The sequence below is a fragment of the Crocodylus siamensis genome, chromosome 8, assembly GCF_052110815.1.
Source record: "Crocodylus siamensis isolate JL-2025a chromosome 8, ASM5211081v1, whole genome shotgun sequence".
NCBI lineage: Eukaryota > Metazoa > Chordata > Crocodylia > Crocodylidae > Crocodylus > Crocodylus siamensis.
Genome location: NC_143402.1, coordinates 29,167,260 through 29,194,200, shown reverse-complemented (window position 1 = coordinate 29,194,200; position 26,941 = coordinate 29,167,260).

Sequence of the window (26,941 nt, the reverse complement as noted above, 5' to 3'; positions counted from 1 at the left end):
CATGAGGGGGGTCCCCAGCATGCTTGGCAGCAGACCAAGAAGTAGACCAGGAGCATTTCCAGACCACTTCTGGGTCCACCAGGGAGCATGCTGGGGGCCCTCCCCCGGCTCAGTGACTGGTGCCTCCTGGATATGGAGGGAGGCACCCGGGGTCCCCCCGTGGCCTATTGCTGAGCCAAGGGGATGCAGGGGGTGCAGTGGACCTGGAAGTGATTCTCCACCGAGCAAGGGAGGGGGCCCTCCGGTGCCCCTGTGGGACGCTCCATCCACCCCACCATCTCAGCATTCATGAGCCGCACCTGGTACCTTGAGGTATTTAGATTCTCTGAATCGGTATTTAGATTCTCTGAATCGGCATCAACTCTTCAGATTCGGATTCAGCCAAATCAAATTGGGACAATGATCCAAATAAACAAATTGAATCATTGTCCCTGATTCAGGCTGAATCCAAAAATGAATCGAATACCACCCATTTCATGTACCTCTAATGTGAAGCACATTAGTACACCCTCACCTCTGCTATATTTGAGCTTTCTGTGCCTTCAAACTGTGTGGTACAATTGCATCCCCACAGAGAAAAATGTAATATTTAATGTAATTTAATATTAAATATTTGCTATCATACATGAATCAAAGAAATTCAGTTTTCATGATAACATTTATTGTATGACCTTTGAATCTGGTATTTCATTGTCTAGCTTCTCAGCCCCAGGAATATACCATGCATCAAAAAAAAAAATTCCTAATGCACAACATAGATTAATATTTTACTGTTATTCTATCATAGCCTTTTCAATATAATATACTGTACAGAAGAACAACTTTTTTATCCATCCAGTGATACTTCTGGTTTTGAAAATGTAGTAAGAGAAACTTTACCTTTTATCACGAGAGGTTATTTTCTCATTTTCTGGCATTCCATTGTATCCCAAAAGAGCTGTTAATTCAGATTCCTTGGTGAAACCAAAGGCCAGGATCAGTCCTATCCGTCACCTCCAAGATGTATATTTCTAAAAATATATTGTTATTGCAAAATCTGATGCTCTCTAGGGGCCAATTTCCTAAGAAAGTGTGCTTATAATGATATGTCTAATTTGTGTGCAAAATTAGCTTGAGCTTAGTGTAGAGAGTGCCTGTAGGGTCTATTCTTATCCTTTTTCTCTATGCCAGTTATATATTCAAATAAGGAAAAAAACCTCCAAAAAAATAAAATAATAAGAAGAAAGAAACAGTTAGTGAGACAGAGGAGCAAATTCAAGATCATAAGGAACAAAGAAAGTGCATTCCTAGCACAGGCTTTATAAACAATGAGTTTCCATGAGCAACTGGTGATAATTACTGCAATAGAGTTGATATTGTAATGAATGCAATGTATATAACAGAAGAAGGAATCAGGGGGCAGTCTTCAGGGTGGAGGACTGCACCGGGGCTCTGGCGGACCTGCTGGAACTATGACCTGCTCCTCGTGGGTGGGGATTTCAATTGCACCGTCGAAGCACTGCTAGACCGGATGAGGCCGGAGCTTCACCTGCCTTCAGCCCGCAAGGTGCGGACCACGCTGGAGGTGGCAGAACACCTGGGCAAAGATGAATGCCAGTGGGATCACCATGGCCCACCTTGACTACCTTTACATTGCCCAGCACCATCTGATGTTACTATGCAGCAGCTGCATCATCCCACTGGGCCTCTCAGACCACGTCCTGGTCTTCTGCGAACTGAGCCTGCTTGGCAGTACACACCCTAACTGGTGCCTCAACATCAGCAACTTGAGGGACTGTTTCACCCACCTCTGGAGGAGCTGGGAGGCTGCATGAGCAGACTACCCCTCCTGGCGGCTGTGGTAGGACATAGGGAAGATCCAGATTTGGGCATTCTGCCAGCAGTACTCCCAGCTGGCGGCAAGTGAGATCCACCACCGCACCTAGGAACTGGAGGAGGATGTGGCAGAGCTTGAGACAGCCCTGCTCCATGCAGGTAACGACGCGGCACTCCTCAAGAACCTCTGGATCTGCAAGAAATGCCTGCAGGAGCTGGCAGAGGGTGCGGCCCACGGTACGCGGGTTCGTGCCCACTGCCAGGAGCTGGCAGATGCTGATGCCCCGACAAGCTGCTTCTTCAGCCTGGAGAGGCGGTGGGCTGTGGCAAAGACATTGGACCATCTCAAGACCCCGGAGGGACGGCTGCTCACGGACCTGGGCGAAGTGCAGAGGCATGCCATCGCCTTCTATTGGGACTTGTTTGTGGCTTACCCCATTAGTCTGTAGGCCACTCAGCAGCTGCATAAGGACCTGCCGCACCTTGATGCTTCACAGGTCAAGGCCCTGGAGCATGAACTCTCCCTGACAGAGCTTAAGGATGCTGTGGGGGGGCTTGCCCCAGGCAGGGCCCTGGGCCTTGATGGACTGCCCACGGAATTTTACAAAGCCTTCTGGCCTCTCCTTGGGCCCAGCCTCCTCCGTGTTTTCTGCAAGAGCTTCACTGAAGGGACCCTGCCAACCAGCTGTCGCAGGGCAGTGCTCACCTTGCTGCCCAAGAAGGGGGACCTCAGCTGCCTTAAGAACTGGTGGCCCGTCTCCCTTCTGTGCATCGACTATAAGATCCTGGTGAAGGCGCTGGTAAACTGTCTCCATGCTTGCCTGACCTCTCCTACCGTAGCCAGGTCCTTGTCACCAACAACCTGGTGGTGGTGGCCCTATGGCACCGCTGCACCATGCTGGACCTTCCGCTGGAACTACTCAAGAGACTGTAGTGGCTTCTAGTGGACTTCCTCTGGGATGGATGCCATTGGCTCCCGTGAGCTGCCCTTGACCCACCCACCACCGAGGGGGGCCAGGGCCTGATCGACCTGGCCAGCACGGTGGCCGCCTACTGCCTGCAAGCCCTCTAGCAGCTCCTGTATGCTACCTCCCGTGGTAGCAGCTGGCATGCCAGTTCCTGCAACGAGTGGGGGGCCTTTGCTTTGACTGGGAGCTCTTTATGCTGGACCTCACCTTCCTGAATGGCGCGGTCCTTCCCCCATTCTGCTGCAGCATAGTGCAGGCCTAGTGGGCTGCCTTCCATCTCTGTCCCCAAGCCAGGGCCCTGCATTTCCTGCAGGTGCTTCAGGAGCCCCTGGTCCACAACCTGGCCCTGCAGCATGTCGTGCCCATTCTGGCCTCCACCAGCCTCGGGGCTGCTCTCATCAATGCACACACCACCCACCTGGGGCAGCTGTTTTACCCTGCTCAGCTGGGCTGGCTGTCACCCAAAGCCCTGGCTGCCTGCATGGCACTGCACTCCATCCACACTGAGGACCAGCTTCCGCAAGCCATTAGGGCTGCCCTCCTGACAGAAGCAGCAACCACCCTAGAAGGTTACCTCAAGGCTCACCAGTCCCTCCCCACTGCAGACGCCGCTGTTTGTTTGTTGTGTGGGCATTTAATCAGGGGAGATGTCTACCACAGGGGAGTGGATACCCCCAGTGTAAGGGTGCACCCATCTAGTGTGTCAAAGCTTATTGAATGCTGTATCATGGCACAAACAACTTGAAATGGCAGCTAATTTTAAATGGGTGGAATGAGGACCCTAAGCCAAAATGCCTGAGCCTGTTGCTCATCAGTGAAGCCAGACACAATTACAAGCACCTGAAAGGGGCCTTCAGGAATGCTTTGGTGCAGGTGCAGGTGCAGGTGCAGGTGCAGGTGCAGGTCCTGACTGGGACCATGTAACTTTCTTTAATTGTAAGAAGACTTCAGCAGAATCGGAAAGAGGTTGGCACTGCCCTAAGATGATTATCTGTAAATGCCTTCCCACAAGTCAGCCCTGAGATATAGGACCTACTGGGCCATAAACCAATTCATCAATAACAACTTTGGTGGGAAGAAGCAGGTTCAGCTTCAGTAGGAGAAAGTATGCCAATTAAGATGCCTTCTTCAGCACAGATCTTTGAGTAGATGTGATATCATTTATTAGACCATCTGAGTAGTTGGGGAAAAGTTCTTAGCAAGCTTTGGGGTGCAGTCACCCTTCTTCAGGCATGGGGAGTCTCTGAGGGCAGAGGGCAGAGCCTTGGGGGACTCCACTGCCTACATTTCTCCAGGTAGAAACCAACCCATCTACCATCACTCTTTAGGTGCATCCCATAAGCCTATTTTCTACCCACCAGACTGTGTAATAATCTACATTGCAACTGTTTAGTTTATTTATAAGAATTGAGTGAGACACTGTATCAAAGTCCTTTTAAAAATCTACTGGATCTTATGGGAGACCTCCTCCATGCCTAAATATCCTGAATATTGGAATCATGTTGAGCCTGCAGAATTTTTGCTATTTCCTTCTTTGGTACCACTATTTGAATAAACTCAAGTCTTTGGTCAAATTCTGGAAGTTTTTGCACCAATACTTCTTGCCTAATGATTTGCTCAGACAATACTACCTGGTACCTCTTCAAGTGCAAATGACATTGCCCTTCTTCAGGGAACTCCTCACTATTGATTTTCTTCCACTTCATTAGTTTTTCCCAATGTCAACATCTTCCCATTGTCTTGTATGCCAATCTGCTAACCTTCTGACTTTTCCTATATTCGGACATGGCTCACGCCTGGCTATCTTTACTGCTCACAGTGGTTGTATCCCTACTGCTTCAGCTTTATGTTCAATTTCCACTATATGAGGCCTATGGGACAAGGCATCAGGGTGATGCACTATTCGGTAGTCAAATTCACCAGGTCTAACCATCTAGCCAGGTGTCCTTCAACTTGTCAAAAATGTTTGGTAAAGGTCACCAGAGCAAGCAGTTCCTTTTTTGTAGTTGCATATTGCTGCTCAGAAAGCACCCTGTCCAAGTTTGCAGGTGACACCAAACTTTGGGGGGAGGTAAACAAACCAGAGGGCAGGAAGTGAATCCAAGCAGATTTGGACAGGCTGAGGAAGTGGAAAGAACAGAATAGAATGAAGTTTAACAAAGGTAAGTGTCATGTGTTGCACCTAGAGAAAGAACCATCAACAGTCCTATAGCCTTGGAGGTACCATTATAAGTAGCACAACTGTGGAAAGGGATCTTGGAGTTGTAGTCAACTCCAAAATGAACATGAGTCACCAATGTGATGAAGTAACAAGTAAAGTTAATCACACTTTCTTGCATAAGTAGGTGTATCACAAACAGGTCTAGGGAGGTGATACTTTACCTCTATTGTGGCATTATCAGACCACAGCTGGATTACTGCATCTAGTTTTGGCCACTGCACTTCAGGAAGGATGTAGATTACCTGGAAGGGGTTCAGAGGAGGGCATCTAGTTAAAGACCTACAGAAAAAAACCCTATAAGGACCGATTTGAGGGACCTGAACCTTTTTAGCCTCTACAAGAGAAAGCTAAGAGGTGATCTTGTGGCCGTTTATATACTCATCAGGGGTAACAGCAGGAAATAGGGGATACGATGTTTACCAGGACATCCATCAGGGTAACTAGAAACAGTGGCCACAAACTAAGGGAGAGCAAATTTAGATTGGACACAAGGTAAAAAAAATTATGTACAGTGAGGATTGCCAAAATATAGAATGCGCTTCCAAGGGAGGTGGTGCTGTCCCCTTCCTTGCAGGTAATTAAAAGGAGATTGGACAAACACTTGGCTGGGGTCATCTGACCCCAGCACTCTTTCCTGCCCAGAGCAGGGTGTCAGACTCGATGATCTAATAAGTCCCTTCCAATCCTAAAAATCTATGAAATCTATGAAAAGTCTTGGTTTTTCTGGTTAGGCTGGTGAAATGCTGTTAAGGACTGGTGCAAGTCATGTGAGGTGTTTGGTGCCCAAAAAGGAAGGGTTAATCCCAGGGCCTCCATACGGGCTGGACAACACCTGGAAAGGATAGCAGTGGATATCCTGGGTCCCCTGCCCATTAGACCATGTGGAAATAAGTATGTTTTAGTAGTGGCATTTTTTTCTAAGTTGACAGACGCATACCTTCAATATACCCTCAGCATACCCTCAAAAATCAGGAGGTTCAATCTATGGCAAAGGCATTTGGTGAGAGACTTGTGTGCTAATGTGGTATACCTCAATCCCCACACACTGGCTAGGGGATAAATTTTGTATCTCAACTATCTTATCATGTATGAGACCTTCTGGAAATTTACAAAACCTGAGGCACACCCTAACACCTCCAATGTACTGGATAACTGGAATGATTTAGGCATACTCAGGTTGATATGCAGTCTCCCTTGATCAATAATGATCGGATGGAGAAGGATAAGATGCTCCATTATGTCATGAAGACCTACCGCACCTACTGGATTAGTCAACCGTTACTGTAGGCTGAAAGAGATGGACTCAGACTTGGGGGCAGCTGCAGGCTGCTGTTTGAGCACTCGGGGGACTTAAGGCTTATTTTGGGATACCCCCAGGGTGTTTGTGTGGGGGGTGGGGGAGGCAGATCAAAATTAAGATGTCTAGTGTATGTTATGACAGTGTTTATTTCTTTACCTTTTACCTGTTCCCTCCCCTTGGCCTCTTGGTTTGTAACACTACCCCCCCCTATGCTTTACTATATAGAAGTGGGGACTCCCCCTTGCTCCTTGTGCCAACCCTGCAGCTCCAGAACTAGCACAATATGCTGCCAACTATGGATATAGGATACTCAGATACTGGTCCTGCACCTCTGAAGACAATGTGAACACAAAATCCAAACTTTGTGACTCGGTAAAAGACCCTATTCCCTTGCCCTTTAAATATGAGGACTGACTGTGCACATTATATAGCATATAAACACGCTAAAAATTAATTTGCTTTGGGCTAACATGAAGGTAGAGTCAAGAAGACCCTGTCTTCACTCATCATAAAGATAAAAGTATGTTTATCTTTACAAGAGATTGATGAAACAAGAAATTTGATAGTTGATAATTTCATATTCCATACAAATCTTGTTAGGCTGCCATTAACATTATGACATTCAAATAATATTTAAAATGATATCATTAATATTATTTATAAGGTCAGACATGTCAGGATGATGTTATTACTAGAATTAAAGGCACCACTAAAGTGCTGCTGCAGGGAAATTGGCTCCTGGATTGTTCTTTGTCACTTAAGAGTATGTTTGAACGTGGTGTATGGTACTTAAGCTAAAAATATCATCAGCACATACCTATGAAGTGGAAATTAGTTATATGTCATTTCTGATTACCATAAATATTTCTAACATAATGAAACCATTAGAATTAGTTGTAAATACGTGTATATATGTACTAAGATACTTATTATAATGGCTTAAGGATAGATAATTTCAAGATTTTTTTTTAATTCAAGGATCTCAAAGTGTTTTATAAACATGAATAACTGCACAGCAATCTATGGTGGGAAAGCCCTAATAATACTTATTTTTTTGGTGTGGAAATGGAATCATAGAAGTTCAATGTCACAGAGCCTGAGAGTGTTAAAGCTAGTGTGGTGATTTAAAATATTCAGAATTTTAGGTAGGCCCCTGGTACATATTACACTTGAGACTTGATTTACCAGTTAATCATGGGCCTCCCAGCTGTGGGAGCTTGCTACTTGCTAGCTCAAGGAGAGCCCAGGATCATGAAGTCAGGAGGCATGATAATGGGATCAAGCATCAGATCCCATCAAGTATTATAGTTGGTGCAGGGGGTGCCTGGGATTGTGTAGCATGGCAGAAACCATGGTTGTGGGGTTTGCACGTTAGCTCCCATTGTGCCATTACTTGCATGTCTGCCAGGGGCCTTGGTTTCTCTTCCTAAACCTTTCCACAGCACACTTTCCTATGTAACAACTAAAATTGTGCCTGGAAAAGAATTTTGGTTAATTTGGGGACAGGGGATTATTTTTCCAGGACCGATATAATGAATGGTACTAAAACTAGTAATGAGACTCTGATGGGACACAGGGTTTATTGCAATCTCACGTGAAGCCTAACTATGGGCAGTTTTATTATTGGACTCCCCGTGGTGTCATTTCAACAAAGCTAGATTATGTTAGTCCCTAGTTGGGGGATGTGATTCAGTCTTTCCTAAGAGGTTTGTTTTCAGACATAGGTGCTAGAATAGGTGCAATTTACTTGAAAGTAAAATGGAAATTTTTACTTTCAATATTTAAAACTTGAAATTACACTTCTAACCTGATTATGCAAAATGTCACCTTTTTACTTAACAGGTCTATTCTTTGTGCACCTCCTGGCTCTCATCTGTTTGTTAGTGACATAAATACATTCGTAGAGATGCTTAATTCCTGCTAGCACCCAAGAGCTAACAGAGTTAAGTAGGGGCTATGGGGCGGGGAGGAGTAATCCTATCCTTTGTGCATCTGCCAATAGAATTGTTTGCTAAATTCCTGTGAGTTGTACAAGGATAAATAGATTGAACGCAATAGGTGAACAGGTGTAAGTGCCCTGAAGAACTTATATCATAGCTGATAGTGAGCAGGAAAGGACCTAACCTGAATTCCAGTCCCATGTCAGTAAGAAAACAGCAGGACAGCAAAAGCACAACCCAAATACAAATTGGCAACTGGAATCAAGGACAACAAAAAGTCCTTTTTTAGATATGTAGGAATACAGAGAAAAAATAAGGGAAGCATAGGGCCCCTGATAAATGAAATGGGATGGCTAATAACTGACACTCAGGGCAAACCAGAACTCCTGAATAAATAATTTACCATTATTCCGCCAGTCCCAGGGTCTTAGCCTGCTTGACAGGATACAGGATGATCATGGTTGAGGTGACCTCTCTCCCATAGCTAGCATAGATCTTGTGGGGGGGCATCTACAAAGACTAAATATCTACAAGTCAGCAGGACCAGATGAACTACACCCAAGAACACTAAAAGAACTGGCCAATGTCATTGCACAACCTGTGGAAAAGTTATTTGAAGACTCATGGCACTTGGGAGAGATCCCAGAAGACTGAAAGAAGGCCAATGTTGTGCCTATCTTTAAGAAAGGGAGAAAGGAGGACCCAGGAAATTACAGGCCAGTCAGTTTGACCTCAATCCCTGGTAAAATTCTGGAGACTTATCAAAGAATCCACTACAGACAGGCTAACATAAGGCAGTATTCTGAAGGATAGCCAATGTGGCTTTGTTACGGGCAGGTCGTGCCAGACCGACCTCATTTCCTTCTATGATCAGGTAACTCACCACCTGGAAAGGGAAATAAGGTTGATGTCATATATTTGGACTTCAAAAAGGCAATTGACTTGGTTTCCCATGATGTCCTCATGGTAAAATTAGGAAAATGTGGTCTCAACTACTTTACAGTCCAGTGGCTAGGCAACTGATTCTGTGGTAGAACCCAGAGGGTATTAATTGATGTAACCGAGTCATCATGGCAGAAGGTGACCTCCGAGTTCGGTACTTGGACCAGTGGCTTTCGACATGTTCCTCAACTATATGGATCTGCGTATTAAAAATTGACTGGCAAAGTTCACTGATAACACCGAACTATGGGGAAGCGTGGTCACACTGGAAGACAGGCTGGGAATTCAGGCCAACCTGGACAGGCTCGTGAGGTAGGAGGATCTGAACCTGACGTCATTTAATACGGAGAAATGTAAAATGCTCCAGAAGACTCAGAAGGGACTTGGTGGCAGCCTATAAGTATATCAGGGGCATACATGAGGGCCTAGAGGAACATCTATTCACCAAGGCCCCCCTGGGGGAGGACAAGGTATAATGGTCACAAACTGATTGAAGATTGCTTTAGGCTAGACAGAAGGAAAAACTTCTTTACAAGTCAAGTGCTGATGGTTTGGAACAGGCTCCCCCCCAGAGTTGATACAGTCTCCCATCCTGGTGATCTTGACAAAGAGAATGGGGCAGTACTGGGAGACATGAACAAACATTAATACATGTGGACAAAAGGGTCCTTTGAGGTTATGGTAGCCAGGTCCCCTCATAAAATGTAAATTACAAACAGCATATGCTTTCAAACATAGAAGTATCACAGAAAGTTGCAAGCTAGGATGCGTTCTCTCTCTCAGCATAAACCATGGAGTAATTGGGCCTAGTGTACTTCTCCCCCTGCCCCTCCCTTTGCTTGGCAGTGTTCAATTTCAGGTTAAGTAGAGGACAACTAACAGAGAATTGCTGAATTGCACTCAGCTCTTTCATTTTCATCATAGAAGCTTCATTTTTGTTTTCTGGTGCTCCTCTGAAAATTTACAACAAACACTGACTAAGAAGCTGTCAGACTACTAATATTGTTCAAAACTACTCTGCCTCCTAAATTTATACAAATTGACTTTTTCAACAATAGGTTGCTTTTCTACAACTTCTAATTTAATATTTGAACAAAGTTGCACTCAGAAATTGAAATTACTATCTTGAACTAAGAAAGATAAAATCAATACTTGTAACAGTTATTGCTAGCGATGTAGTGTTTATAGATTTAAATATAGAAACAGTTTATTCTATGGCATTTATCAGTGTCAGAGCCAAGAGACCTCCAGGAGCAGAAAAACAGTGGGTGACTGACAATAAAACTACAGGTATCTGATGTCTTATAATTGCTGATGTGGTTGAGCAAGCTGTTTAATTGTGGGGGGGAAAAATACCCACCTAATGTTCCTGTGCTTGGTTCTCTAATGGAACATTTAAATATAAATGCTTGAAAATGTCTCTTGTACTTGATGGCCTGCAACTTTCTCGGATGTTTTATTTAGTTTTCAAAAACGGGAAGAGAGTAAATATAGTCTCTAAGGCAAGGAACAAGAAACGGATGTAACTGAGGAAATAAACTAGAGTTTGTATAAGTAAAAGCATGCTTATTTAAACAGAAGTGGGCCTCATTTTCCAATAAATAAAATAAAATACTTTTGTTGCATGATGCAAGAATCATTGCATAAATGTAAATAGAAAATTTGTTGAATACAGTAGATGAAATCCTGGCAAATCCTCTATAGATTTCAGTAGGGCCAAGCTTTCTGCTATGAGCCTGACCAAAGGTATTCACTTTTCTGAATTGTATGCAAAAGCTGAGCTTAGCCTATTTCTTATATCCTATTCCTCCTGTTTTTGGTTTACTTGTTTTTGTTGCACTTAGCCTATAACCTTGAAATAGACTTGAAGTTTGTACTTTTTTTTTTTTTTTACAAGTAGCTAGTGCACAGAATTTAAGTCAGGGGTCTCATACTCATCTGGCCCCACAAGTTAGGGCTGGATGAATGGTGCAGGACCAGTTTTGTGGGCCAGATAAGATCAACAGTGCCCTCCCTCCTGCCTCCCCCCTCCCCCATCCCACACCTCCCTTCCCCAATTGCTGGATACAGCACCCATGGCACTTGCTCTGGCTGGTCCAGGACTGTGCTGTATGTGGCTTCTGATGTTGTTGGATTAGGACATTCAAGGTACATGCCACTTGTCCCCTCCAGTAGTTCTGGGGTAGATGCTGCATGCATTGCAGGTCCCAGACTGGCTGGAAAGAATACCAGGTATAGCTCATATCTTGAACTGAGAGGAGTAGGTACCACCAGTGTTGGATCTAGCATGTGGGTGAGAGGGGTGCCAGACTGGCCCCACACAGAGCCAACACTGGGTGACATGATGTGGTTTCCAATATGGCTCAAGAGTTGTATCTTTGGCACCCCTGATTTAAATAATAAGCAAATGTCATCCCATTGTAGTCTGTTTTATTAATTAATGGTGCTGGCCTTTTTATCAGCAGGTCACCTCCTGCAAATCATCCTGAAGATTGTATTTCCTCCCTTCCTCTACTCCGCCTTCCAAACTGTAGCATGAAATCCCTCCCTTTTACATGCAACACTTCTCAGAATGTGTCCTGCAGGGAGCAATAGAATCTCCTTTACAATCTCACTGGCTAATCCTTACCCTGGTCCCACTTCTGGGATCTGTGGCAACAAGTTGACACCCCTGACTTCACTATCAGAGATCCCAGTAGCTGCTTTTAATGTGAAGCAGGCAATTAGCAGCAGGCGAAGGGGGAAGATTCCTAGCATGTGACATAGGATAAAGCTGGCTAACTAGAAAGTATTCCTTGAGAGTAAAATATAACTTCCCCTAGAGACTGATAACATTGTCTTTTCATTATGCACAGCCCCTTCTACCCTTGGTATTTTGGAGCTGAGCTCAGGATTGAACAGATTTCCCATGTGAAAACCCAACACTGATGCCAGATCAGCCTACTTTTCATTATTAATTCATAAAACACTATTTTTACTTTCAGCTACTGTCCAGTTTATTCAGTATAATGAATGTATGCTCCGACATTCCTTGCATCATATCTTGTGCTGGATCTAACAAGTGAAAATAAATGACCTATGTAAAGGAAATAAATGTCAGAAGCACTAGTGCCATTAGTGTGATTATAACTTGAAAAATGAGCAGTAGTCCTGATAGTTTTATGAATGTCTGCTGAATGAAAGTTCCCTATGAAGTACATCAAGGATAAATACTGAAGGGGTTAAAAAGTCATTTTACAAGAAAAACAAGAGAAGAAAGCTTCATTTAAAACAAAAAACCCTTATCCAATATTAATAGGCATCTAAGCTGTAAAATACTGATCTTGGTCACAAACCTTCTGACATCTTACAGGTACTGTATTCCTTTAGGAGAAAAGATAACCATCTCTGTTCTTTTATCTTTCTTTTGCAGTAGTGCCCCAGAGCTATCTTAAAAGTTTACAGAATGCTACTGAACTTTCAGATCTACATGATCACTTTGAAATCCATCTAGCTTGCCTTTGATATTTCTTTCTTTCTTATTTAGACAAAGTCATAAAACAGTCATGCATGTTTTCTTTTCCAGTATCTCTTTGCAGTGTTGCTCATGTTTGGAATAAATAACTAAAACACTATGATGTCCTAATAAGATCGTAGAATATGCTTTATTCATTCACATTGTTGTAACAGTGGCCCTTGCACCAGAGTATTATAGTACTTGACTAGAAACAGTGAAGCTAACTGCATAAAGACAAAACACTGCATTCCACCTTTAAGGAAAATAAAATGCTAAAATCAGTCTAAGCTAAAAGGGTCTCTTTGACATTGCTTTGTAAACAATTGGAAAGAAAAGGTTGTTTTCCTATATCAATCCAAAATATTAAGACACTAGCATCAAACTGAAATATGAGAAACTAAACATGTTATCTTGCTGTTGATTATACCTTTTCATTAAGAAAACAAATTAGGTAAAATATTTGCATTTCATGGATTAACTGTGTTAATGGACATTTTTTTCTGTACTATTACAATATAAATCACAAAGAATTAAAAACAGAGATATGTAACTTGAAATATGGTGTAACCTATTACTCTAATTATTCTAAATTTTGTTGTGATTTTAAAGACTCTATCATCTGATATTTTTCATGTAAAAAGAGAAAATGTCAACTACATTAAATGTAATTTTAAAAGGAAAAATATGAAAATACAATTTCTCAGTGAATATTTAGGTTAAGTACAGACACTGAATAAGCCAAAGCCTGCAGGTTAGTCTAAGCTGCATAGATTGAACCAAGAAGCAAGTGAATAGACATTCACTTTTGATTCCAGACATGTAGCTATATTCCTGCAATGGCTCAGGCTAGAAGCTAGGGGAGGGGTTGCTAGAGAAAGCCCTCCCTTCCCTTCAGCAGTCACTGGAAGGCTGAAGGGAAGTTGATCTGGGGGAAGCAGGGCATAGCCAGGCCACAGCAGACTTAGTATGATTGGGGAGTGGTTTAAACCCCTCCCTGGCTTGCAGGGTCCCCAGCCAGGGTGTGCCTGGAGGGGGGCAGCAACCCTTGCCAGGCATCCCCAGCCCCCCCACCCCAGCTATCACAACTAGAAAAGTGGATGATAAGCAGGGGCCCTGGCTTTCCCTCATAAAAAACAAAACAAAACAAAACCCAACAAATTCCTTGATTTAAAAAATTGCAAATTCTCTGATAAACGCCCCCAAATCCATTATTAAAATGAAAGCCCCCCACCCCAGCCCCGCTGGTGCCTCTCACTGCCCCCTACAGGCTCTCCATCCTACTGGTGCCCTTTTCTCCCCACAAAACCCTTCCATCCCATATCATGCCCCTCATTCCCCCAGCCCTGCTCATGCCCATCACTCCCTCCACAACAGCTGCCCCAACCTGCTCATGCTCCCTCCCTCTTGCCCCATACCCACAGCCCCTACTCCCCAGCCCTGCCAGAGGGTACTCCCAGTTGCATGGTCTATTGACCCAGATCTGTAGCTCCCTGCCCCTAAAAGAAGGCAGTGGCTGCTGCAGCAGAGTGCCGCCTGGGTCCCCCATCCCTTGTCTGCGTGCTGTGGGTTGGCTCCTTGCCTCTGTATGCACACCGGGGAGAGAGGGGTGCGGGTGGGCGGGGAATTTCCCCCAGATCCCTGTGCAGGGCAGGCACAGGCACAGGCATGGGCTGCCTTCTGTGGGCTCAGGCTTCCACCCTGCTACTCTCTCCCAGGGCCTCTGCAGCCTGCCAGAGGTGACTTGGCACTGCAGGGAACAGTGGGCCCATGCAGAAAAGCTGCTTGCTGTTGCAAGCCCCACACTGGCTCCCTCACTGCTGTGTGCTCAGGTGGGGGCAGCGCTGGCTTCCAGCACCCTTCCCAGCCCTGCTGGTGGCCCCAGCCATAACCCACAACCCCCAGCCCTGCCAGAAGGGGCCCCCAGCCCCCTGCAATTCTTACCTCACAGGCTCCAGGAGTGAAGAGTGAGCCTGAGCTGAGAGGTGGCTGACAGAGAGGCTCAGGCCCCACTCTCCCTTCCGCTCCAGGCAGATCTGGGGGTTTTCCATCCCTTTTGCAATTAGCTCTTGCAGGCTGGAGCTTTGCCAACATGCCCAGCTCTTTGCAAAAGGGAGAAATCCACAGATATAAAATAGGAAAATCCATAGTTTTCTATGTTTTTTTTGTGTGGGAAACAGGAAGCCTGGATCCCTGGTGATAAGAACAGCTCTATGTTTTGGAGTAAGGATATATTCTATGAACCCAGATGCATTGGTAGAATTTTGTGACCAGTGGTCCTCTCATATCATCTCTGAGCATAAACCCTGTGTGAATAAAAAGACAAAGAAACAAGTTGCTCTGGAAGGATTACTATTGAATGCAAAGCCTGAACTAAAGAGATGCAACAAAAGTAAAAGCTGTTAAAGGGAGTGAAATAAGAATCCAAGAAGTTGCAGCACCATGTCCCCCTCCTCTCCCCCAGCCCCACCTCCTGCCACTTGAGCAGCAACTCAGGGTGGGGGGCTGGGGATGAGCAGCCGGACAGACCACAGGCTGGTGGGGTCCCATGCTGGTGGGAAAAACAGCTCTTTGTTTTGGAAGTAAGAAAATATTCTGTGGACCCAGATGTATTTGGTTTTGCTATGACACTGGCCAATTCCTTTAGTACACTTGGGTGAAGATAATCATATACCAGAATGTTATATGAAAGAACATAACTTCATTTCATGCAAGCCTTAGAACATGAGGTGTTCCTAAAGTTAGCACATGTATTTGCATGTTTGCGATGCTTCACACATGTGCCTTATTTCAGAGTCTGTATTAGGAGCTTTTTGTGCCTTTCTCTGCTCATGCATTCCCTTAAAGGAAGTTACCTACAGAGTTTCCCTCCACTTCTTCATGTCCAGGATTAACTTCCTAAAGTAAGTTGGGTGCTGGAAATCATGCACATTACTGTACCACACAACCAAGTAGATTTCTGTAAACTAGTTGCTTTTTATTTTTTAAATTACTACATTCTACATACTACATGTACCTACATTCTAGAGCTATTTATCTGAGTTTAAGATTTGAAGTACAGTAGTTAAACACTGAGACAGGTTGGGATTTTTTTTTCTTTTTAAACTTTTTTTAAGTTTCACTTTAAACATCCATAATTAAAAAGGTTTGACCAATAGCCATTAAACTTTACAGAATTTTGGCGGAAGCATATGGCTTACAGTTGAAGTTTTTTGGCAGTCTTGGCTATTCAGCTGATCATGACTCCAGAGATACAGCTTCTTAAAAAATGAGTTTAACTCAAAAACAACCTTTCCAATTCTGTTTGTTCTTTAAAGTAACCTCAGTCATATAAAACAACATTTTCTAAACTGACCACATAAAGATGGCTATCCCTTTAGGTCAGCTCCCTGTCTCTTATTCAAGATATGAAAAAGGATAATAAAGCAAACTGCAGTCAAGCACCAGATAGCGAAGTCATAAGCGCACATAAGGAGAACACAGGGGGAGCATGTGCCCTGGGATCATCCACAGAAGCTGGTGACAGCTAGTCACTACCAACACCCGCCCCCCACTTCTTGCCGCCACCGTGGCTGCAGGTGGTCCCCACTTGCCGCCCTTGCACCCCAGCTGCTGACACCCCCAGCAGTGGCTGTGGCCAGTCCCCACTCACCAACACTGATGCCAGCAGCTGCAAGCAGTCCTCACTCACCACTCACTGCCATGGTGCCCCACCAATGTCAGGAGGCACCAGTCGTTCATGAGCAAAGTACACCTATCCACACTATAATCACTACTGTATTCTTGACATAGCTATAGATACAACAGTAGCTAATAAACTGGTATAATTAAATTACAGTGTGTTTTCAATAAAAATAATGTATCTAAATAACAAGTTTGCCATAGTAGAGGGAAATCTTATTTTTGCACTAGAGAGAGTCAAGGAAACATTTGTTGCAAGTCAGAAGTTCGATTCAAAGTAATTTCAAGTGATTTTTTAAAGCAAAGGAAGTTCGATTTGTTTTCCTCACCTTGAAGAAATATTTTCTTTTGCCCTTGAAATAAACCTGGCAATTTCAGTCCAAACCAATTTTGCCAGAATTATGGAGTAGCTAAAATAGGTGGTGGAAGCTGACTGCAACATTAACTAGAATCTGTGTTTTAAGAATGCCTTGTTTTATCTTAAAGATTCTATCTAGCCCTGTTCATCAAAATATGGAGTTTTAAATGAATACATAGTGAATATGACCAAAAAAATAAACAAATAAGTGAGGGTTAGGGGAAGTATTTAGACTTGAAACTTGATCTTAAGAAAAACATATATGAAAAAATCAAGATTGTGTCTGTGTGTGTTCTACCAGCCAAAGCTGAGTTAATAAGGCCTTAAGATAATTGCTGTCTTATTCCTAAATAAGACTGAAAAACAGAGGAAGTCTAAAGGCTCTATAAACATTACAATCTCTCCTTTCAGAAATGTTTCATTCAATATTCTGTTTTTTCTAAAGAAGTGCAACTCAGTTTTCTTTTATTTTTAGGGTGGCCATTGAAACTTCCCCAGAATACAGGGCATCCCGTTGGTGGGGAGAGGGGTGCACTGGCCCCCTCAGTCAGTGGTGAGGGGCAGGGCTGCTTCCTTGGCCAATCAACAGTGAGGGGTTGGGCCCCTTAGCCAGTCAGCAGCAAGATGCGGGTCTACCCCAAAAAGTCAACTCCCTCCCTTCCTCCCTCCCTGGATGGCTCAGAACACTGCTTCTCCTGGCTGTATACCACCATACCTGGCATAGCCAATAGAATCAGAAAGACAAATAATTAACATTGTATTCCTACCAATGAACTGAAAAGAAGGTTTTTTTCAGTCCATTCCTCCCTTAGAAATGGACAGGGGACAAAGGGTTTAAAAACAGGATGGTCTAGTATAAAACAGGACCAATGACCACCCTATTTATTTTCAATGTTTCTTTTGTGTAGGAGTTGACATCAATTTTGCACCCCTTGAGAACTGCCCCATGTACAACTAAGCTGAATTCATAGTTTCATAGAAGTAGGGTTGGAGGGGACCTGGGCAGATCATCTAGTCTGACCCCCTGCCCTGGGCAGGAATGAATGCAGGGCTCTTATGACTCCTACTAAGTTTAAGCTCAAATGACCCCAGCTAGGTAGTTATCAAGCCTCCTTTTAAAGGTAGAAGCCAGCACCACTTTCCTTGGAAGCTGCAGACTCTGGTTGCCCTGATTGTGAAGCAGTGCCTCCTGATGTCTAACCTGAACCTACTCTCAATCAACTTATGGCCATTGTTCCTTGTTACTCTGAGAAGTGCTTGGGGGAACAGGGTCTCACCCAACCCCCTTCTGCTCTCCCCCTGGTAAGTTTATATGTGGCTACTAGATCCCCCCTCAGCCTTCTCTTGTGGAGGCTGAACAGGTTCAGGTCCCATAGCCTCTCCTAATAAGGCCTGCCTTGCTGCCCCCTGATTATGTGAGTGGCCCTCCTCTGGACCCTCTCAATTCATTCCTCCTGAAGTGCGTCACCCAGTACTGGACACAGTACTTCAACTGTTGCCTGACCAGTGTCACAAAGAGGGGGAGGATGACCTCCTTGAACCTGCTCATGATGCATCTGTGGATACATGATAAGGTGCAGTTAGCCTTGCTGACTGCATCCTCACATTGGCAGCCCGTGTTTATTTTGGAATCAATAATGACTCCAAGATCTCTTTCTGCCACTGTGCTTTCAAGAAGGGAGTTCCCCAGCTTATAGGTATGCTGATGGTTCTTCCTGCCCGAATGCAGTACCCTCCACTTGTTGGTATTGAATCCCATCCTATTAACATTTTCCCACCCCTGTAACCTGCCCAGGTCCAATTGTAACCTGCCCCTCCTTTCTAGCATACCCACCTTACCTCAAATTTTGGTGTTGTCATTAAATTTGAACAGGGTGCTTTTCACCCCCTCATCTAAGTCGCTGATAAAGAAATTGAACAGTACAGGCCCAAGGACCAAGCCCCAGGGTACTCCACTGCCCACCTCCTTCCAGGTCAAATATGACCCATCAGCCCCACTCTCTGGGTGCAGCCCTCTAGCTAATTTGTGACCCATCTGACTGTGTAGGCATCAGTGCCACAGTCACCTAGCTTTTAATGAGAATAGGGTGGGAAAAGGTTTTGAAGGCCTTCCTGAAGTCCAGAAAGACTACATCCACCACAACACCTGAGTCCAATGATTTAGTGACCTGATTGTAGAAAGCTATCAGGTTGGTCTTACAGGACCTGCCCTTAATGAACCCATGCTGGTTGCTCTTGAGCATCCTTCCCCCACTGGTCCCTCCCAGATGTGCTTCTGGATAATTTTTTCGAAGGGCTTCCCCAGGACCGAAATAAGACTAATGGGACCTCCCTCCTCCCTTTTTTTTAAAAATGGGGACCATGTTGGCCTTCTTACAGTCTTCTAGCACCTGGTCAGAGCACCCCGAGTGCTCATAAAGCCATGCCAGGGGCCCTGTGATGACCCCTGTCAATTCCCTCAGGACCCTGGGGTGGAGAGCTTATGGACCTGCTGATCTGAAGATGTCCAGCCTCTCCAGAGGTTCTCTAACTCAGTCCTCCATGACCCTAGATCTAGCAGATTCATTCCTGTGTCCATCCTGTATCCTCGTGGGGGAGAAGTCCTGGTCCCTGCTCAGAAAAATGGAGGCAAAGAATTTGTTAAAAAGTCTGCTTTTTCATCTGATGCAACCACCAGATTGCCAAGCATATCCTGCAAGGGCCCCATGTTGCCTGGTGCCTTCTTTTTGCTCTCTATATATTTAAAAAAGGACTTTTTGTTGTCCTTGATCCTTGTTGCTAGCCCTAGTTCCATCTCTGCCTTAGCCTTCCTAACAGCCTCCCTACATACTCCTGCTATGAAGGTATACTCCTCTTTGGTGGCAGAAGTATACCTGCCATGGCAGCCATCCTACTTACAAGCTTCAAGCCTGGAGGCTTTAGATTTTTGATGCCCCCTAATCTCACTTACCCCTAGCCAAAAGGCCAAAGGAACAAGCTAGAGGGATAGCCTGAAAGCAATCACCCCATCACCATAAATTGTGTAGCCAAGGTCCTCACATTTGAAGGCATTTATAGACTGTCTTAGGGGTGCCTGCCCCCAGTACAAGGTACAAGCATTTACATTCTAACTACACTAAGTTATTCAAGGCTGAGTGGAAGGGTGGTATCTCCCATACCAGTAAAGTAAGCTTGTAAAAGAAGAGGGGCCATCAGGAAGGAGGGGCATGGGAGCTTACAATAATAATACTACTGTTTACACTATTTGGAACACGCACAGATTTTATCTTCAAAGCCAGAATAAGAAGCTTTTATTCAACACTTAACAGAAACAGGAAGACACCATCTTCTCCTCTCAAATGGATTTTTAAAAGGCCCCAAACAGCCCTGCAGATATCCACCTACTGCTGGAAATAGAAGATGTAAGGGTATTACTTATAAATTGCTCTTAGGTTTTAGGTGTTCTCATTAGAAAATTTTGGGTTAAGCTCATTGTTGGTCCATAAGCCCTACTTTTCTGACACTAAATGCAGGCAAGCGCTTAGAGCACAAACAAATGCTTGCAGGGATTAAATAAATTCAACTACTTAACTTATTTCAGGGACATCGAGATTTCAAGTTATTGAAAGGAAAATCCTTCCTAAAAAATTAATGAAAGAATATAGATGAGGAGAAACTAATAACTGGCAGTATTTGCCACCAGTCATTTATTTTAGGAAATACCATATTTTCCTGCATACAACATACACCTTTTGGGGAAATAGTGCATGTACTAAGCAAGGAATCTGATTTTATGCATCCAAGTTTGATTTCTGTTTCATAGTACAGTGAGAAAATATGGAATTGACTGGCAATAACAAGTGGGAATGAAACCATCTGAATATGCAAAAAACTTAAGTATGTTTAAAAGCTATCATTTTAACAAAAGACATTAGGTCAAATTTATTAATGGAAAAAGTCAGAGGGTTTACATCTGGGTTGACTCTTCTTAAATTCACACTTTTCATCTAGACTGTAGACTTGCTCACAAATCTGGGAGGCAAAGGGAGGAGAAACTTAGCCAATATCTTAAAAGCTGGATGATCTGGTCTGAGGTCATGTGCAGATAGCAATAATCTTTGTCCAGACAAGAAAATTTCAAGAGGTGAAAACCTCATTCTATTATCTGAATACAAATGTAAATGGGAGTTAGTTATTAACTTGAAAGGGTGACAACCACACACTCAAAAAGTGAAAGTAAGGAAATACAGTTATGCAATTGTATTAGTGCAGAATTTGCAAACAGACTTGGTTCCATATAACAGCACTGAGTAGATATGAGAACAAAATCTATTATAAATTCATCAAGGTCAGCAAGAAGTTTGGGTGTTTGGGAGATCTCCAGAGCTGCCATAATGTACCTTGTTTAAGGAACATATGGTTGCTTAGAGGAGTGAAAAGTGCCACAGCACACTGCGGTGTGTTAAGATCCTTTCAAGGGTGCCAGAGGGTGACAATCAATGTTAATACTGAAAGCATGATTCTCCAGATAAACCCAGGAATACATAGAGTTAAAAACATCCTGACTTCTTGGCTAGGGACAGACATTTAAAAATCCTGAGCCTGAATTGATTCAATCTTTGCAGGTTAATCTAACCTGACTAGGCTGAAGCGGTGTGTAACTGTACAGACATCCCAGATATGCAGGCACATGCCTGCAGTGGCTCAGGCCTCCCAGCCCTAGAGCAGCCCTCCCATCCCTTCCGCAACACTGAACTGAATAAAGGAGGAGCATGGCCAAACTCAGACAGGACACTTTGATTAGCCCATCATGGAATTGTTAACAGTGCTTATCACCTCTTAACTCAGTGTTTATCACCTCATTTAGAAAACAACAAAGGGGTATTACCAGCTACATTTTGATTTTTCTTGTTGAATGTGCCTGTTGATTCAGCACTGATTATAGCCAGCATGTGATCTGCTAGCTAATACACAGACACCTCCTCAGCAAAGCAGAGGGGAAGAGGGAATTCCTGCTTAGCAGGAAGTGGTAAAGGGGAGTGGGGAGAAGCCCGCAGTCTCTGCTGGAGCTGCAGCCAGGGAGCAGAGGGGAGGAGCCAGCCCTGCTGTGGAGCAGAAAGCCCCACCCAGCCCAGCCCAGCCCAGCCCAGAGAGCATACCAGGATCCAGGGGGTGTCTGGTTTGTCTTAAACCAGAAAATGGTCTGGGACAGACATTGCAGAAACCAAATTGACCCAAATCAGTTAAGTCTGATACTACATTCAACCAGGTTGATCTCAAACTGGTTTAATCCATTTTCAAACTGGTTTATGTGCACTGAACATCTGTTCTATTACAGGTTTAAACCAGTTTCTCATCACTTAAAATGGTTTAAGTGCATTGTTTTTCCCTAGCCCTTGTGGTATTTCTGAGTTCTGTGCAGCAGAAGAATCATTCCATTATTATTCTATAGTCAAAAAATGAATGAAAACTAAAAGCCAGCATTTTCCAAAGAATGCCTCAAATCTATCAAGTGGTGCCTGCCCCCTCAATCCTCCCCATGGAGTCTGTTTCCACAGCCCTTATCTCATTTCTTAGTCTCTTTTAAATAGTTACTTCTCTCTACAACCAAAAGCCACCAGTGTCTTTATTTATTTATTTTCTTCTTGCTAATGATGGTTCTTGCAGTTCACACTTTTTTCTAATGTTAAAATTAAGTTTGTCTTTCTGGTTATGTTAATAAAGATTTTCTTTCTCTCTTTTTTTTGTCATACATAGTCTATTAAAAAAAAAACGTAAAGAGCCTTTGAGACCATTAAAGACTTTTAAAGATGGGTAATTTTAAAAGTTAGAGTAGTCAAATGATGTTGGAATATTTAAGGAAAACTTTTTTTGACACTGTTTGTCTCTAGTCTCCCTATAAATACCTCCCAACTGAAGTCATCATGAATACAAGTATATAAGCATAAATGAGAACTTTGTAGAAAAATATGATTTAATATATAGTGCTTAGAAGCATATAGACATAGAGGCAAATGTGAGTCTGGATAGTTGGAATTAATGCAAATTTTTGGTCATTCCTTTGCTCTTCTGTGATTTTTTTTTGAGGGGGGGGCGGTGGGGTTCTTCAGCTGATCAAATGCACAGCTGAATTGTCCTTGCAGCTGTTGTCCCCTGTAGTATATAGAAAACATTCTGCTTTGCATTCATTTTGAGCTTTTCAAGTATAAAAAAACTGTTGTTGGGCGGGGGGTTGCTAGATGAATGGCACACACAGATCCCTGTAGAGGAGCGGGTTGAGGATACCTAATATTTTCAGAGGGTCCCAGATGGAGGAGAGAAGGACCCAGATGAAAAAAATAAAAAAGAGCTGCATGTGCAGAGGGAGCGAGGGGAGAGTGCCAGCTGTGAGAGATGCAGGAGATGGCCAGAAAGATTTAAAGGGAAACAGAGTCCAGAATTAGTTCCTGAAAGAAGAAGAAGAAAGAAACCCAGAAGAAATATGGAGAGACTATAAGAGAAAGACAACAGATGGCAGACAGAAGGGAACAGAAGAAGAGTCCTGGAGAGAGATTTACCTTGGAAACTGAAGTGAAGTGACAACAGAGACCTCCGAGTCAGTGAGTCCAATACCTGAGGATATCTGGTACATTCCCAGAGACCTAAAATAGAAAGAAGTAAGAGTGGATGAGGATTAAGAAAAGGAGGAGAACCCCATATTTTGATATCAGTAGAAACCACAAGGTGGTACAGGATTGCCATTTGCTTGGGACCCATGTGGAGGAGAATGGGGCAAGCAACAAAGAAAGTGAGAGTTCCCAAAGAGAGAGGGAACTAAATATATCTAAGGTGTTAGTTGTCTAAGAGAGACATAATAACTATCCAGAAGAGTTATTTTGCTGAACTGCAGATGTGATATCTTCTTCGTCTCTCAGGACTGTGTTTATTTCCCTACTTTATTCCACCAAAATCGTGGCAGGTGAGAAAAAAGGGAAATTAACCAGTTCATATTAAAACGAGAAACTTTGATTTAGATTAGAACTCCAGTGCCAGTACCCGTATCAATTAAAATTAGATCACTGTCCACCAGGATCCCAGGTGCTTTTGTAGCCCCCTGCTAGCCCTTCCTCACAAAGAGGTGCTCTAACACTCAGCCCATACCTGACTGCTCCAGCTGAGCACCCAGTGGGCCCCGCCCCGCCCTGTTCTCCAAGACCTGAGCCAGCACAGTCCCTGTCCCCAACCTCACCTCCTACCTCTGGCCATCTGTTAGCCACTGACAGGCAGCTAGAGGGGGAAAATGGAGGCTTCTGTGTCCCCTGCACACACCTTGGTACCTCTGCCCCCAGGCCATGCCCCTAAGCCCTATCATGAAGCACCCCAGGTTGTACACACACACCTGGCAGTGAACCCAGGAGAACCCCCACATCAGGAACAGCCCCATGGAGCTGGCTTTGGCTCTCCCAGACTGGAGACAGCATAGTTCCTCTCTCTAGCCCTACCTCATGCCTTCAGCCACCTGTTAACTGTGGCTGCAGGAGTTGGGGGAAAAAGAGGCTTCTGTAGCCCCTGCATGTGCCCTGGGCACCCAGGTCCCTCAGCTATGCCCCCACACCCTATCACAAAGCACCTATGATATACATACACACCTGATGCTGAACCCAGGAGAACCACTGCACAACGTGAATTGATCCCACCTTCGGCTTTTTGAATGTCTGTACTTAGCCACTGTTTCATTGGATTCAAATTGGCTCAAACTCATAGTAACTCTTGGCAGGCATTTGCTTGACTCAGCTGTCATTGCCTTTTTTGCCCTCATCTGGTATACTTCTGCTCTTGAGATTATTTTTTAAATATCTAAGGATAAAAGGTACCTCCAAATGATGCAGATGGCATTACAGGTCTCTGCCTATTCAAAAAACCAAATTATTCACAGTTATTTTTTATGTAAATGTATACTCAAGAGTTCAGAAAACTGTATGGGAAAATTTCGACTTTAATTTCTGATTACTAAAATCATGCAGAAATACATTTTAGTACATATTTTAAAAGCTAGTCCATTTTTAGTTCTTAACAGTTTTTTAAAGGTATCATTAAGCTTTTTAAATGCCATTCATTACTATGAATTAGTAATTTCATATAATTTTTTTTGTTAACTAAGTACACTTGAAAGAGTAAAAGGGAGAATGTTAAGAAAATATTAATATTGGTGTTTTACTCTATTTTGTTTAGCTAGTTACAATAAATTTTATTTCTCATTTCTGTGAAATGTTTGGAAGTGACAAATTATAAGGGACAAGTAGTTATTAATTGTATTTATTGGCATGGGGAGATATTACGGTCAATAAAGTACAAAGATTTTCATCCATCAAGAATGTATAAAGCTGCTTCCAAAGTGATTTAGTTAACTGATCTAAAAGATAGCTGATTCATGATCAGCAAAAAGATAAATACATCTTCATCTAAAGCTCTCAAACAAGTTTCTTCAATAAGCTGGGTCAAGAACATAACTGAAACAAGTGTAAGGAAGTTTTGAGACTTTTCATGTTTAGGCATAGTAATATTAAAATATGTTTGTACTTTTCTTCAGTCTGAGAGCTGAAAACTCAAGTGACACACACAGTTTGTAAAGGGCGTAATTTTGCCCCCCATACTTATAAATCCTTATATGCAATTCCTTCCTCAGTCTCTAGAAAAAGACTATGTGTTTTTGCCCATAAATGTATCTGAAATATGTTCTTTAGTGAGTACTAGACTAGGCTATCTGGTACAATGCAGCCACTTGGAACCCAAACACCACAGTAGCACAATTTTCACTGTGAAATGGTTGGCATGATTTTTCCATTGGTAGAAACCTGTTAGAGGTGACTCCTGCATCAATTACTTACCTGTCTTGAAACAGGGTTGTCAGGGAAAGCAATTTTTGTGGAGGAACAGAACTTCACTTTGTAAGACCTCCCCTGAAATAAAGTCATTGTGTACTTTACACTAGTTCCAGATGTATGGGTCTGAAGCTCAGAAGGGATCTAGGAGTGGGGTTTGTTTGTTTTTTTTAATATTTGGGGCTGTAGAAACAGGTCTCTATTTTTTTTTTGTTTTTGTTACAGCTTTCTTCTCTCTTCCTGCCTTTTTCTACTTTCTTTATTCTGCTTTTCCCCCTGACAAGCTTGTTGTTGAATGATGAGGTTCACGCACCATAACTTTGCTAGTTGTTGATGAGGTTCATGCATCTTCCTCCTTCTCCTTGTTGTCACTTATGTCAGTGGGATACTCCCTTCTTCAGACCTCCCAAACAAACTGGGGGGGAAAAGAACAAAATAATTCTGAAATAATGTATGATCCACAGCTCTTAATTAAATAAAATAACTCCCAGAAAAGTAACTGTGTGTGGCATCTACTACAAGGCATTAAGGGTACCTATACATGTGCAGTGAGGCTGCTCTGACACACTGTAATTACAGCATGTTGGAGCAGACTCAATTAATCGAATCTGTGTAGCAAACACCCCAGTTTTTCTTTTTTTTTACTTTTAAAATGCATTCCTCCCCTTCCCCAACCTTTTCTGACTTTGTCTCTCCCTCTCTATTCCCTATAGATATGTATAAATAAGCTAAGATATAGGATAAGCTTTAATGTTTTATTTTAGGTAGTAAGTTTTATTTTTCTCTCCCCTCTTTGCAAATAAGTACCCTGCTATTTTTATATAGATATCCACTGTTTTATAAGTGATAATTATTGTTTGTATTGATTTTTTGTTATTGCTTTTATATTGTGTGATGACTGTTTTAGGCCTATATATGTAAGTTAGCATAAGTCATGTCAAGTTTCCATCTTGTATGGTCAAGCCTCCATCTTATCCCCATGCCCGCTTGTGTAACCTATGACTCACACCTACTCCTCTTATGTAACTTGGTTTCATAATGAATGAATGGGGATGAATGAGGATGCTTGGGAGACAATGGCAGTAGGTCTAAAAATAGTTCCCTCTGAATGACCGAACCATCAACACCAATACCTGGACCAATGACCCAGCCCTTGGAACCACCCTCAGCATTCAAGAAACAAAAGATGAGGCAACCCACCATTGTGCCAAGCTGCACATGCTCAGTAAAAACATCCGGAACCCTCTGAAAAAGGACTGACATGGCCTGGACAAGCCCTCCCCATAGGAGATCAGAGGTAGTCTGCCCCATAAAAGGGGCAGCAAAGACTAGCTCTTTGGGACGCCATCTCCGTCTGGACGAGCACCATGCCACACCACTTAT